This window comes from Girardinichthys multiradiatus, chromosome 14, assembly GCF_021462225.1.
Source record: "Girardinichthys multiradiatus isolate DD_20200921_A chromosome 14, DD_fGirMul_XY1, whole genome shotgun sequence".
NCBI lineage: Eukaryota > Metazoa > Chordata > Actinopteri > Cyprinodontiformes > Goodeidae > Girardinichthys > Girardinichthys multiradiatus.
This window is the reverse complement of record NC_061807.1, coordinates 11,477,274-11,491,518: the sequence shown is the minus strand read 5'-3', so window position 1 is coordinate 11,491,518 and position 14,245 is coordinate 11,477,274.

Sequence of the window (14,245 nt, the reverse complement as noted above, 5' to 3'; positions counted from 1 at the left end):
TAATTATAATTACAAATCATAATTTGACAAAATCAATTTCTTAACCAAAATCCTCATTTATGAATCGAGACCAGAGATGTTTCTGGTGTTGTAATTGCGGCTCAATGCCTTTGACAATTACAACCGTTAAATACTCCGTAATAATTAATAACTATTGCCGGAGATGTCACTGTTTAATCGACACAAATAAGGGCATTTCTCCAATCACGGGGATGGTTAGCTCTAAGTCATGATAAGAACTGTCTATGAGCATGCCCAGGGGTTTCCTTGCGGCTACCTGGATCGGCACTTGGGTTGGATTCTCCACCAAAAGCATGGGCGTGCCACAGACCACCAGGTTCAAGTCCCGGAAGTAGGGAAGAGGTTGGAAGAAAACGCGGGTGTTCTGAAGCTTCTGTGCGGTTTTGACCGTCAGTCGCATCGGTACCCCTGCTGTTCGCTGCGGTATTAGTGAATCGGTCTCACTGATGGCCTGGAAGGCCTGAGGGGTAGTTTGTCCCGACACCATGACCTCAGGGGTTCCCAGGAAGGGACTTGAGGGAGCGTTGGCTCGGGCCCAAACAACCTGGTTAAAGGTGTCTAACTGGGCGCCTAGCCGAACCAGTAGATCTGCCCCGATGAAAACCGGCGGGTGTAGGTGTTGAGCAATACTGAAGGTATGGGAGAGCTGTCTCACGCCCAGCTGACAATTGAGGATGCAGACTCCGGTTGCCTTCAGCAGGCGGCGTGGCCAGCCTGCTGAGAGCAGACTGTGGCTACGTCGCGCCTCAATTAGATGTGGGTTTTCCCGGGACAGACGGTCATATAACTCCCTGCTGATTTCGGACTTCTCCAGCCAAAGTGCTAAGATCACTTGTGAAGGTGTCCTCCAGGTGCACACCTTCCACTATTTTGGGGTTGTAAGGTTTCACCCCTTCGCTTTCCAGAGAGCAGAGAAACGAGTCATGACTGTGAAGGGCAGTTCCCTGGGTGGCCGGATGCACTTGTGCCCCACAGGTGCCCGAGACTGGTTCTGTCGAAGGCATAAGCTTCGCTAGAGGTTCTTTGGGACCCTCCACACTGGAAACTTGGTTGGTGGAAAAGGGCGGTTTACTGCTCGTGCCCAGGGGTTTTGGAGTCTCCACCTGGGCCCAGAGTTGGCCGTGGTGGCAGTCAATGAGCGGGGCTAAGCTGCCCAGCAGGTCCTGGCCAACAAGGAGAGGCTCTGTGTCCAATGTGCAAATGTAAATGGGGTGGACCAAAGTCATGTCTTGCAATGAAACATCCAACCACACCCGACTGGTTATGTATGAGCGGTCTTGGGTGTAGCTGGTTATGCTTACATCGCAACCCTCAATTTGAAATGGTTTACCGAGAGCGAGCATAGCTCTACTCACCTCCTCAAACAGGGTTGAGCACATCAGGCTAATTTCTGATCCGGTGTCCAGGAGTGCGTTCGCCTTAACGCACCCCCCTATAATTGTCAGACAGTATAGGCGACCGGCATGTGTGTTGTTCACCTAAGAATTTTAGGAAGGGAGTCCGGGGTGTTTTTCCTGACGAGGTCTCAAGGGGTACTTGAGGTTTCTCAGGTTTGTCTCCCCACCCGACCAGATAGACTCTCTTGGAGTCTCTCAACGTTCTCTTTACAATATCCCACAGATTCTCTATGGGGTTCAGGTCAGGAGAGTTGGCAGGCCAATTGAGTACAGTGATACCATGGTCAGTAAACCATTTACCAGTGGTTTTGGCACTGTGAGCAGGTGCCAGGTCGTGCTGAAAAATTTAATCTTCATCTCCATAAAGCTTTTCAGCAGATGGAAGCATGAAGTGCTCCAAAATCTCCTGATAGCTAGCTGCATTGACCCTGCCCTTGATAAAACACAGTGGACCAACACCAGCAGCTGACACGGCACCCCAGACCATCACTGACTGTGGGTACTTGACATTGGACTTCTGGCATTTTGGCATTTCCTCCTCCCCAGTCTTCCTCCAGACTCTGGCACCTTGATTTCTGAATGACATGCAGAATTTGCTTTCATCCGAAAAAAGTACTTTGGACCACTGAGCAACAGTCCAGTGCTGCTTCTCTGTAGCCCAGGTCAGGCGCTTCTGCTGCTGTTTCTGGTTCAAAAGTGGCTTGACCTGGGGAATGCGGCACCTGTAGCCCATTTCCTGCACACGCCTGTGCACGGTGGCTCTGGATGTTTCTACTCCAGACTCAGTCCACTGCTTCCGCAGGTCCCCCAAGGTCTGGAATCGGCCCTTCTCCACAATCTTCCTCAGGGTCCAGTCACCTCTTCTCGTTGTGCAGCGTTTTCTGCCACACTTTTTCCTTCCCACAGACTTCCCACTGAGGTGCCTTGATACAGCACTCTGGGAACAGCCTATTCGTTCAGAAATTTCTTTCTGAGTCTTACCCTCTTGCTTGAGGGTGTCAATAGTGGCCTTCTGGACAGCAGTCAAGTCGGCAGTCTTACCCATGATTGGGGTTTTGAGTGATGAACCAGGCTGGGAGTTTTAAAGGCCTCAGGAATCTTTTGCAGGTGTTTAGAGTTAACTCGTTGATTCAGATGATTAGGTTCATAGCTCGTTTAGAGACCCTTTTAATGATATGCTAATTTTGTGAGATAGAAATTTTGGGTTTTCATGAGCTGTATGCCGAAATCATCCGTATTAAGACAATAAAAGACCTGAAATATTTCAGTTAGTGTGCAATTAATCTAAAATATATGAATGTTAAATTTTCATCATGACATTATGGAAAATAATTAACTTTATCACAATATGCTAATATTTTGAGAAGGACCTGTATGCTTTAATGGGGGTAATCAAGCAAACACACAAAAAGGGGAAGAAGGAAGAAGGGAAATAATTTTGAAATAACCCAAACCAAATTCAAAATAAAATTTAAAAAATGGGAACCGAAACTAAACATTCAATGCTGTTCTTAGCTTCAAATAAATGTTAGTGTTCTCTAATATGAATCACCTACCTTCCTGTTAGACAACTAAGTTAGTTTTATGAGTCAGATCAAAACATGCTTCACACAATAAAACCCAGCAAAAATGCTTAAATTTTATCCAAAAGTGGTAATGAATGATTTGTAACTTCAACTTTCAACTTTAAGTTATGTCCTTTTGATCATAGGTGATGGAATAATCTGCCTGTGTTACTGAATTGAGTGATTAAAAAAAAAGAAATCAAAGTAGGAAATGCAATTCGCACTAGTGACCACCAGATGGTACTGAGTGCAGGTCTGCGGTTTGGGAAATCCAGCTGCAATCTGTAATCTATTAAATGGCCACCAGATGTAGGTGTTGTTCTCTAACTGACTGGGAGAATGTTGGTCACAACTGTAATTACGCCCAGCGGACACTGGGGCAGGTCTGCTGCTTATCAGCGCTGGTTTTCTACAGCTGCAGCAGCAGGCTGGCGACTGGAAATTAACTTTAACTTTTCCACAAGTTAAACCAACTTTCACCTTGCATCCACAAGAAATACCTCTGAAAGATAATGCTATCCTTTGCAGTAGAACTGAACACAACCTAGTCAAAATATCCCCTAATTCACAAACGTTCTGTGCGAAACTCAAAAGTCTCACAATACACGTCTAGTTAACGGAGATCACAACTGTTCATTCTGTGCAATAGTGATTTGATGTCTGTCTTTTTAAGGCCCGTCAAAGGAACGCCATATGTTGGGGGTTATGATTATTGATTGATTAATGTTGATCAATAATTATAATTACAAATCATAATTTGACAAAATCAACTTCCTAACCAAAATCCTCATTTATGAATCGAGACCAGAGATGTTTCTGGTGTTGTAATTGCGGCTCAACGCCTTTGATAATTACAACCGTTAAATATTCCGTAATAATTCATAACTATTGCCGGAGATGTCACTGTTTAATCGACCGTTTCTGCCGAAACGTGTGGAACGTTAACCTTATTTTGACTGACGAATCACTTTCGCACACAATGAACACAAAACGCTCTCTCTTTATCTATGTGAATATTTATTAATCTTCACCTACTCAACATGCAAAATTCTACATAACAAGGGTAACACGTCTAACTAAGCAAAAATAAAGAAAACAGCAGTGGGTGTTGAATCAACCAGCATTTATGGCAAAATTGAGAATATGACGAAGAGGTGTGGTGGTGAGTGGAGAGTGGGCGGGGACGCAACTTCAACTGTAACTCAGTGATGTCCTGACCATAAAACTTCCCCCCAACTCCTAAGCACACACAGAGTTATAAAACTTTTGGCGGCAAGCTAGCAAGCAGTGAGGTTGAAGACAAAGGAAAATGGAGAATTTTACCATGAGGTAATTTTAACAGTCCAGTCTTACAACGCACCCGCATTGACTCCCAGATAGTAAAACACGCACAAAGCTAGGAACGCGGTGGCTCCAGATATCAAAATAACACATCAAAGTTTCAATAAGCAAGGTTACATGCACATATCATTCAGAACACATGAGATCCTAACTAGCGATTCTGATCGCTCTACAACCTCTGACCCTGCCCAGGCCTTCTAATAAAGAAATAAAAGATTAAATAAAAGATTGTTTTTACTTGGTGAAGCTCCTTCTGGGGCAGCGAGTGAGAGGGAAAAAGGGGGGTGTTTTGAACCGTTGTTGCGCGTCCGCAGTTACACTCCAAGAGAGCGGTCAGTCCCGTCCTTTGGCCTTCTTGACGAAAAGGAAAAATAGGATCCGACCATCAGCAGTCGACTAGGGATGAAACACGGTGGCGGTTCGTTTCCTCGAACTCTGTGTTTTTAGTTACGCATTAAACTCATGTCTTCGATCGGCAAAGTGAAATTTCTGGCCTTCCTAGTCCAGAAACCTCAGTTATGACTTGTTCGTTGGCCAACGAGAGAGAATAAATGAAGACTCCACATGGGATCTCTTCTTCTCCAGAGGATGCTTCAGTTGCGTGGTAACCGTGTCAAGATTTCCAGCTGAAGGCGGGGTTTTCAACATGGAGGCCTCCATATATAGCGCCCTGTGACGTCAGACGTGGGGCATGTCATATCAGCCGCCATGTCCTGGATACAAAATGGCCAAAAGCACCAGGAGGCCTGGTGTCTGTGCAAGTAGTCCAATATTCAGCAACAAGTGGTCCAACAAGACCTTCGGTCCAGGCTGGTATGTAGGTGCAGGTCGGCGTTTCCGGTCCGCGAAATGCTTGTTTTGCTTGGCAGTCCTCTGAAGAGCTTGGATGGTTGAAGACCAGACAGATTTACAGCGGCGGACATGCTGATGGACCGAGGAAACAGTGATGTCCTTCTCATCACCTGAAAACAAGGGAGGCTGGTAACCAAGGGCAACCTCAAACGGGGACTGACCTGTAGCAGAAGATACATGCGAGTTAAGTGCATATTCCACCCATGGTAAATGGGAGCACCAATCTGTGGGGTTTGTAGATGTGAGACATCGTAGTGTGGATTCCAGCTGTTGATTTAATTGTTCGGTTTGGCCGTTGGACTGAGGGTGGTAACCAGAAGTCAATGAAACCTTTGCTCCAAGAGATGAACAAAACTGTTTCCAGACCTGGGAGATGAACTGTGGACCTCGATCGGACAAAATGTCTTGGGGTATGCCATGTAAACGGAAAAGGTGCTTGGTGAGTAATTTGGCGGTTTGCAGAGCTTCCTGCAAACCGAGTTTCCTGAGTGGAATGAGATGACAAGACTTAGAGAACCGGTCTACAATCGTAAGAATGGTTGTCTTCCCTGATGAAAGTGGTAGTCCGGTAACAAAATCCAGTGCAATGTGGGACCAAGGCCGGCCAGGAATAATGAGGGGTTGGAGAAGACCTGCTGGTGGTTGGTTACTAGACTTGTTTCTAGCACATGTGGCACATGCCTGAACAAATTCCTTTACATCCTTATATAGGGATGGCCACCAAAACCTCCTCTGAATCAAAGCAATAGTTCTGCTAACTCCTAGATGAGCCGAAAACCTGGCCGTATAATACCAGTCAATAAGCTTATAACGAACTTGGGAGGGAACATAAATACAGTTGGTGGGTCCAGTGCCAGGATCCGGCTCCTGATGTTGTGCCCTAAGAATGGTGTCCTCCATCTCCACCGGAGTGCCCCTATCGTCCAGCTGGGCGGCATGATGGGAGCTGGGTCCTTCACAGAGTCATCAGTAGCAAACTGTCTAGAGAGGGCATCGGGTTTGGCGTTCTTCGATCCGGGTCTGAAAGAATTACATAAATCGAAATGAGAGAAGAAGCAGGACCATCGAGACTGACGTGGATTGAGTCTTTTGGCAGATTTAAGGTAAGCCAGGTTCTTATGATCTGTCCAGACTTGGATAGGATGCTCGGCCCCCTCTAGCCAGTGGCGCCACGTCTCGAGGGCTAGTTTTATGCCAAGTAGTTCTTGGTCCCCCACATCGTAATTTCTCTCGGCGCTGCTGAATCTGCAGGAAAAGAAAGCACACAGATAAAATCTCCCATCCTCAGAGTTCTGGGACAGGACAGCACCCACACCGATGTCAGAAGCGTCGACCTTCAAGATTTACTGTTTAGAGAAATCTGGGTGTACTAAGATGGGGGCTTGAGAGAACCTATCCTTTAGATCCTGAAAAGCCGCATCGGATTCTGCTGTCCATGAAAAGGTGACCTTGGAAGAAGTCAGTGCAGTGAGTGGCGTGGCAGTCAGACTATAGTCTTTGATAAATCGTCTATAAAAATTTACAAATCCCAAAAAGCGCTGCAAAGATTTGCGAGAGTCTGGCACAGGCCACTCCAGGGCTGCTCTGATCTTCTCGGGGTCTGAACGTACCTGTCCACCCTCAAGGATGTATCCCAAAAAGGTGATGAATGGTTGGTGAAATTTGCATTTCTCGGCCTTCACAAACAGGCGGTTTTCCAGAAGGCATTGAAGCACTTGGCGAACGTTTGTCTGATGCTCCTGTCTATTCCTTGAATAGATCAAAATGTCATCCAAATATACAAATACAAAAATGTTCAAAAAGTCTCTGAGAACATCATTGATTAAGGCCTGAAAAAGGGCAGGAGCATTACAAAGTCCAAAAGGCATGACCAAGTACTCAAAATGGCCCAGCGGTTATTTTGAACGCCGTCTTCCACTCATCCTCCTGGCGAATCCTGACAAGGTGATAAGCGTTTCTGAGATCTAATTTTGAAAAGATAGTCACACCATAAACCGGTTCAAAAGCAGATGTAATTAGTGGAAGTGGGTATTTATTCTTTACAGTGATCTGATTTAAGCCCCTGTAATCAATACAGGGACGTAATGAACCATCTTTCTTCCCAACAAAGAAAAACCCCACCCCGAGTGGTGAGGAGGAAGGCCTAATAATACCTGCAGACAGTGACTTATTAATGTAATCAGCCATAGACTTTTGTTCTGGATGGGAGACACACACAAACCAAAACCCCAACAGGGGAAACCTCGGGCCCTGTCCCAATACCTGCACTTCCACCCTTGTGTCCCTGAATTGCGCGTTCCCGTTGATGGGTTCGAGTGCGTAGTGTGTCCCAATTCTTCAGAGTCGTCCTTCGCCCCCTCTTTGTGCCCCACATCCGCCCTTCGGCGAAGCCCGCATCTAAGCGGACTTTGCTGAAGTATATTACCCACAATTCACTGCTGCAGATGACGTTCTGAGCAAAAACCAATCACAACCATCAACGTAACCAGCCATCAAATCAGAATAATAAGAACTACGTAAACTTTAGACAACAAGCCAACAAATATATTTTTTTACTGGTTTTCCAGGCTCAACATTGTAAGATACCACTGAGTTCAGAGTGAGTCTGGGCAGTCAGTAGGCCATAACACTGAAGTTACCTTTTAAACAAACACTGGCGCGGTGAAGGTCTGGTGTATAAGCCTCCGTCGCTTCCTGCACTTTCTTCTCCTCAAAACAATTGCTTGTTGCAGTTTTAAATTGTTTTTTAGCAGCAAGACTGTGGAAACAGCGCTGGTTCCCGCCCTTTTTGATGTTGCAGTTAAGGTGCAGAGGTGCAAGTCGATGACGTAACCCCTACTGTCCCAATTCTCCAATTTTGCACGCTTGTAACCTGCGCACTTCAACCCTTACATGCACTTGTACAAAGTAAACACTTCATAGAGGGGCGTAGGGTGTAGTGTGGGTATTGGGGCAGGGCCTCAGGTTGGATCCACCAACATCTTGACTACAAGTGCAGCAAATTTGGACTGAATCAGTTGAAGCATATTTGCTCCACAAAGGTTTCAGTGGGCAGGCGGAGCTGGCATTTTGGCACAATTTAGCCAAATGTGCCAAAACTGTCAGATGTGATTTTACCTCATAAAATGGAACCTGGTCACATAACATTGCTGATTTCCAATGTAGGACGCCTTCTGCATGGAACATAGCCGTTTTGGGCATGTCATTAACCTTGTGTATCATCAAAATGTACCATTAGGCACAGCATAAAATCAATATAATGAAACGAAACTGAAGTGAATTGTAACCTTTTGTCTCCAACTGGAGAACTTTTATAAAACCAAAAGAATAATCAATGATAAAATATGCAATTCAGTGTGCAAAAAGAATATTCTATGAACAACTATTAACACCTCAAACACCCCCTTTCACACCCCCTTGTCCATACAGCTCATTGTCCTTATTTTTATTCCTTTAAATGTTTTTACATGTTGTGGCTGTGGAAACCTAAGTTATATTCCTTGTTTGTAGCACAAAGTTGGCCAATAAAGTTGACTGCAAAAAGAATGGTGCTTTTTGTACCACTTCGTTCGCAGAGTCAGCCATGTCTGACGGACCTTAAAAGTTGCTGTAAAAGTATTTACTTTTCATAACGGTATCGGTATTCTCGGGGCTAACACTTGGACTAAATCTATGGACCTACCATTAGACTTGTTCTGCACATAGTGAGTTCAGTGTGTGCTTTGCGGCAACTGTGTTCCCTAATATTTTCGGACACATTAGATTCAAACTCCTCTATCAGATTTACAAAGTGCGGTTTAGATTCTGGTCAAACGCAGATAGAAAAATACTCTTAAAGTGATTAAAAAGAGCTTGTTAAAAAATGTCAGCAGCATCCTAAATCGGTAACCATACTAAATGAAACTCAATGAATACAATTTGTCCACAGCAACACTCAACTTAAAAAGTGCTGTTTTGGTGGAAATCACCAAACAACCTGTAACCGCAGTGGTGACCAAACCTTTGTCATGTGGGCTGAAATCACAGTTAAAAGTTCTCAGGGGCCACAGTTTTTTTTTCTAAGTAAACTCAAAGATATTTTTGGTGTAACTGTTTTTTTACCTGCTAAATACTAAACTAAACATGTTATATTTTACTGAAACAAAATAGTCAGACTTTTTGTGGAGATTAAATCATTGTAGATCCTAGAAAGGGTTTTGGACATTTGTTTTGATAATAGACAGGAGTTTCCAAATGTTTTGAGATTATGTGTTTTCTATTCTGTTGGTGTAGCTGGTTTACTCCCAGCAACACAACAGAGATATGTGTTCAAAAATACTTGCTGTATTTAACCAAACATAATTATTTGTGGCCCAACTTCCTATGAAATTAAATAAAAGCAAATTTTAAAAAATGCCTAATAAAAGAAAATACTGTGTTTGTACCTAAAGCTTTCTATTTTAGGATAACATTAATTTGTCTCCTTTAAAATCTCACCCAAAAACTAGAAACAGTCCTTCTGGATCATCTGTGTTTGGGTGTTAGATTTGTACCCCTGTTGAACTGCATTCAGGGGCCGCACGAAATTATTCCAAAGCCCACAAATGGTCCAGTGGCCGCACTTTGGACACCCCTGTTTTAGAGAGAAAACAATAAATAAGGCTAGAAAAATCAACAGTTGTATTTATTACTATAGACGTTTTTGTCTGATCATCCCAGATCATCCACTGACTCTGGCTGCTCTGCCTGTTGTTTGCTGCACTTTTTGGAAACGTTTTCACTTTAAAAGTCCTGTTAACAGTAGTGGCTGTTTATCTGCTTAGACACAGCCCAGACCCCTTTGATCTGAGGATCATCCAGAGCTTCACTGGTGGATGCAACACCTACTTTATAACAACAAGGCCACCTTCAGAAGTGCAGAGTCTTATCAAGCTGTTCTAAAACCACATACTGTTAATACTGAGATCCTTCTGATCCTTTGGTCCTCTGAAGGTTTTTTGGGGTTAAATTGGTCTGATTCTGATGTTAGTTGTGCTTCAGATAGAGCTGTAAAACAACATGAGTGTTGACGGAGTTTTACCCAGCAGTTCTCTCCTGGTATCAGGTCACTGACCTTCTCTACAGTATTCTTTCCACATAGAGTTGAGACCTTTGCGTATAATTAAGGTCTGGGGTGCCAGTCAGGTCTCTCTCCTGACATATAGATTTTAATGAAACAATGTTTTCCCCTTGAAACACATAAACCTCATGCAAGTTGTGAACTTATGACAGTGCTTAACACCCTAAATATTATTGAACACACAAAGATAAATAATTTTCATACAATGATAATCAGTTCTTTCATGGCTTATTCATGGCTCAATTTAGTCCGAAAAATGAGAGGGAGAAAAAAGGTCCACGTTTTATCACTCGCCAGTCCAATTGGATGCTGGTAAGGCACTTCACTGCAACCTAGATCCACAGTGAAGACTTCCTGCTTGAGTCAGATGATGTTGCCTCTTTCCACTGGTGTGGGTCCTTTCAAAACAGTGGGGTGTTCCCACTGGAAACACTCGGCTGGTCCTTCTATGTTGGAGGACGTTACTCAAAAAGGAATTGGGGTGCGGCGGTGAGTTTATGGTTTCCCAACATGTAATGGAAAGTACTTAGGCTGTGACACAGCAATATCCTCATGGTTCACTGAAGTGCACCTAGTATATTAGATTGTATCCTGTTGGCTAAAGATGAGACTCCTGTGCTTAAAATATTTACAGAAACCAGAGGGAAGTTTTAAAAGTTTGACAATAATGTACAAGAGGATGATTTTCTTGGGTTTACAGTGGATATTCTTTATGGCACTAAAGAGGAAAGGTAAGTAGTTACTACTTGGGGGTTGGACATAGTTGAGATGTACTGAATAATGACAGGAGGTGGATTCTTACTGCTGAGAAAGACGATGGAGAACCAACGGAGCTGAGCATTTCAGAGGCTGAGGTTGGCAGCCTCATGGTGGTGTATGGTGTAGTGGTAATTGTTTCCTTTGTCTTCCTTTCCAGGTGGAGGGGTGGAACAGTCAACGGGGGACAGGAAGATCAGTGACCAGTGAGTTGTTCTGAAGTGATCCAGACAGCTTGATTACACCACACAAAAAGACTGGTGTCCTTCCATTGGTGCTCTATTGAGAGTATATTGACCTACTGCATCTGAGGAAAGCTTAGAGGAAAACTCTCCAGAAGGTCATCAGTGCGGCCATGTTAGCGGCTCGCTCCACGCTGTTTCCAAAAAGCCCATAAAATAACTGTTACCATCAGGAAGGCGCCACAGATCCATTAAAGCAAGGATAAGCAGACCTAACAGTTTGTATCCAGCAGCAATAGTCAATCTCAACACAGCCAGAATGTCAAGAGAGATGCAGTAATTGGATTTGTGCAGCTACTGTGCATTTGTGCATTTATATAACTTGTTTGTTTCTCCATGCTCTGAAAAGATAGCCTTTTTCAATTTTGTTGTACGTGTGACAATGACAATAAAGGATATTCTATTTCATTTGATTCTATTCTATTGATTCAGCCTGATTACCACTCAGGTGAGCAAAACAATCTGGCATCTGCCTCAAGAAACCAGCTCCTCTTTAAGATCTTCCTGATTAGCCTTGATAAGCTCCAGCTGTGAGGATACACCTGTTGGTCACACCCTATAATGAGAGTAAGAGAGACACACACACCAACCTGCACACAGCTCTGTGGATATGACAGATTATGCATAATTCAATATAGACACAGTTATAAAATCAAGTATCACCACAGTCTTATTCCACATTTCTTAAATAACACACTTTTTACTTTTTATTTTACTACTGTTCGTGTTTATTAAATATTTTGACCAAATATTCTGACCAAAACTTCAGTGACTTTCACACTGGTCAGTTTTTGAAATTCAATTGTATATCAAATCAATTCTTGAAATTCTGATTAACAGCTAGTAAAATAAACATGGTTTTATTGTGAGACTTCTTGTACTGCTGCATCTTTAAATATTTAGATTTTTACTCAATAGCAAGGTCAGTGTCTCTTCAGTACCATGGACAGTTCCACATCAAATTAGATAAGAAGAGAGCTGATGTTCAATCTGGGCAGTAAGTCTTTAGAGCGATGCACACATTTCAACACATTTTGAAACCCCATTTCATAAGGAATCACTGTGTTCAACATTAGAAGAAAATAAACTGACATTCCTTAAATATTCAGGGTTATTAATTAACTCTTAAATCCCCTGGCCCGGTCAGTGACAACATTTAAACAAGAGGACTTACTGAAGGATCTAGTTCCTAGAGTCACTGTGATGTTTCTAAGCAGACACCTGAAGATTCTGGGTCTAGACCAACTGGTATTTGGAACCAGGTGGGCAAAAAATAAAATTTGTCTCAAGAGAAGTAAACATAGACAATACTGATGCTACCATCATGTTTACCTGTGGGTAAGGTGTCCTTTTGATTATTTCCACAGCGTTATTTTTGTGTCAAATATACCTTTTAGAATTTTAGTCACGTTTAGCCAGGTCTGAATGTTTTCTTTGAAAGATCTCTATACTCCTGTCCAGAAATACACAAATTAAAGGAGCCTGTTGTTACATCGCATGTAGAACTCAACCAGAAATATCTGCCATCTCTTCAGTGTCATTGTTGCCATTTTGCTCATTTATTAATCGAGACCAGAGATGTCTCCTGGTGTTGTAATTGTGGCTCAACGCCTTTGATAATTACAACTGTTAAATACTCAGTAATAATTGATAACTATTACCGGAGATGTCACTGTTTAATCGACCGTTTCTGCAGAAACGTGTGGAGCTTCAACCTTATCTTGACTGACAAATCACTCTTGCACAAAATAAACACAGAACGCCTTCTGTTACCACCTATGTGAATATTTATTAAATCACAGCCTGATACAATCCGTTCTTCTGATTTAATAATCTTCACCTACTCAAACATGCAAAGTTCTACACAAAAGGGGTAAAATATCTAACTAAACAAAATAAAGCAAAACAGCAGTGGGTGCGAATGGAATCAAACCAGCAGTTATGGCAAAAATGATAATATGACAAAGGGATGTGGTGGTGAGTGGAGGTTGGGGCGCAGCTCCAACTGTAACTCAGTTATACTCAGTCATAAAACCTCCCCCAACTCTTGAGCAGACAAAGAGTTATCCAAATTTTTGGCGGCAAGCTAGTAAGCAGTAAGGTTGAAGACAAAGAAAATGGTGAATTTCACCATGAGGTTATTTTAACAGTCCAGTCTCACAGCGCACCCGCGCTTGCTCTCAGGTGTTCAACAACCCCGCAAAACACACACAAAGCTGGGGAGCGCAACGGCTTCCAGACATCCAACACAGCACATCAAAGTTTCAATAACAAGGTTACCTGCACATATCATTCAGGACACATTAGATTAAATAGCAAATCTCATCGCACTAAAACCTCCTGTACCCTGCCCAGACTTTCTTAAGGTGCGTTCACACCAAACGCGATTTCTGCGAAAGGAGCGGCCAATTTACATGTTATCCCTATGTAGAGGCGCGTTCAGGAGCGGAGCGGCGCGGTGCGAAGGACGCGGAGGGCGCGGAAGGTGCGGCAAGCGAAGCGGAGCGGGAGCGGAGTGGCGCGATGGACGAGTTGAAAAATCTGAACTTTTTCCTAAATTTGCGTCGCGTCAACCAATCAGGGACTGGATGTGGCTGTGAGGTAGGGTGAAGGACCAAAGCGGAGAAGAAGCAGTTGTCAATGATGGAGGATCAGATCATAGTGGCGGTGTGCGGCAAGCCAGAGTTGTATGACTCAATTAATTACTTTTACCGAGACAAGTACAGAAAGGACCTGGCCAGGTTATGTTTACGCACAAATATCTTAAATTTAGGAGATGTGGACATTAAAAATCAGCTGTTTTTTTTACTGAGCTGAGATTTATTTACTCACCGAAGACTGATGGACAGGCATTCAGCAGTGGGGATACAGCGCCGGCAAACCGCGGTGAAGTTAGTTTGAAGTTGGATGTTCAAGCTCCGCGGAGCTAGCAGCATCTAGCTCACGGTTGATCCGATTCAGGCACTCAAATTT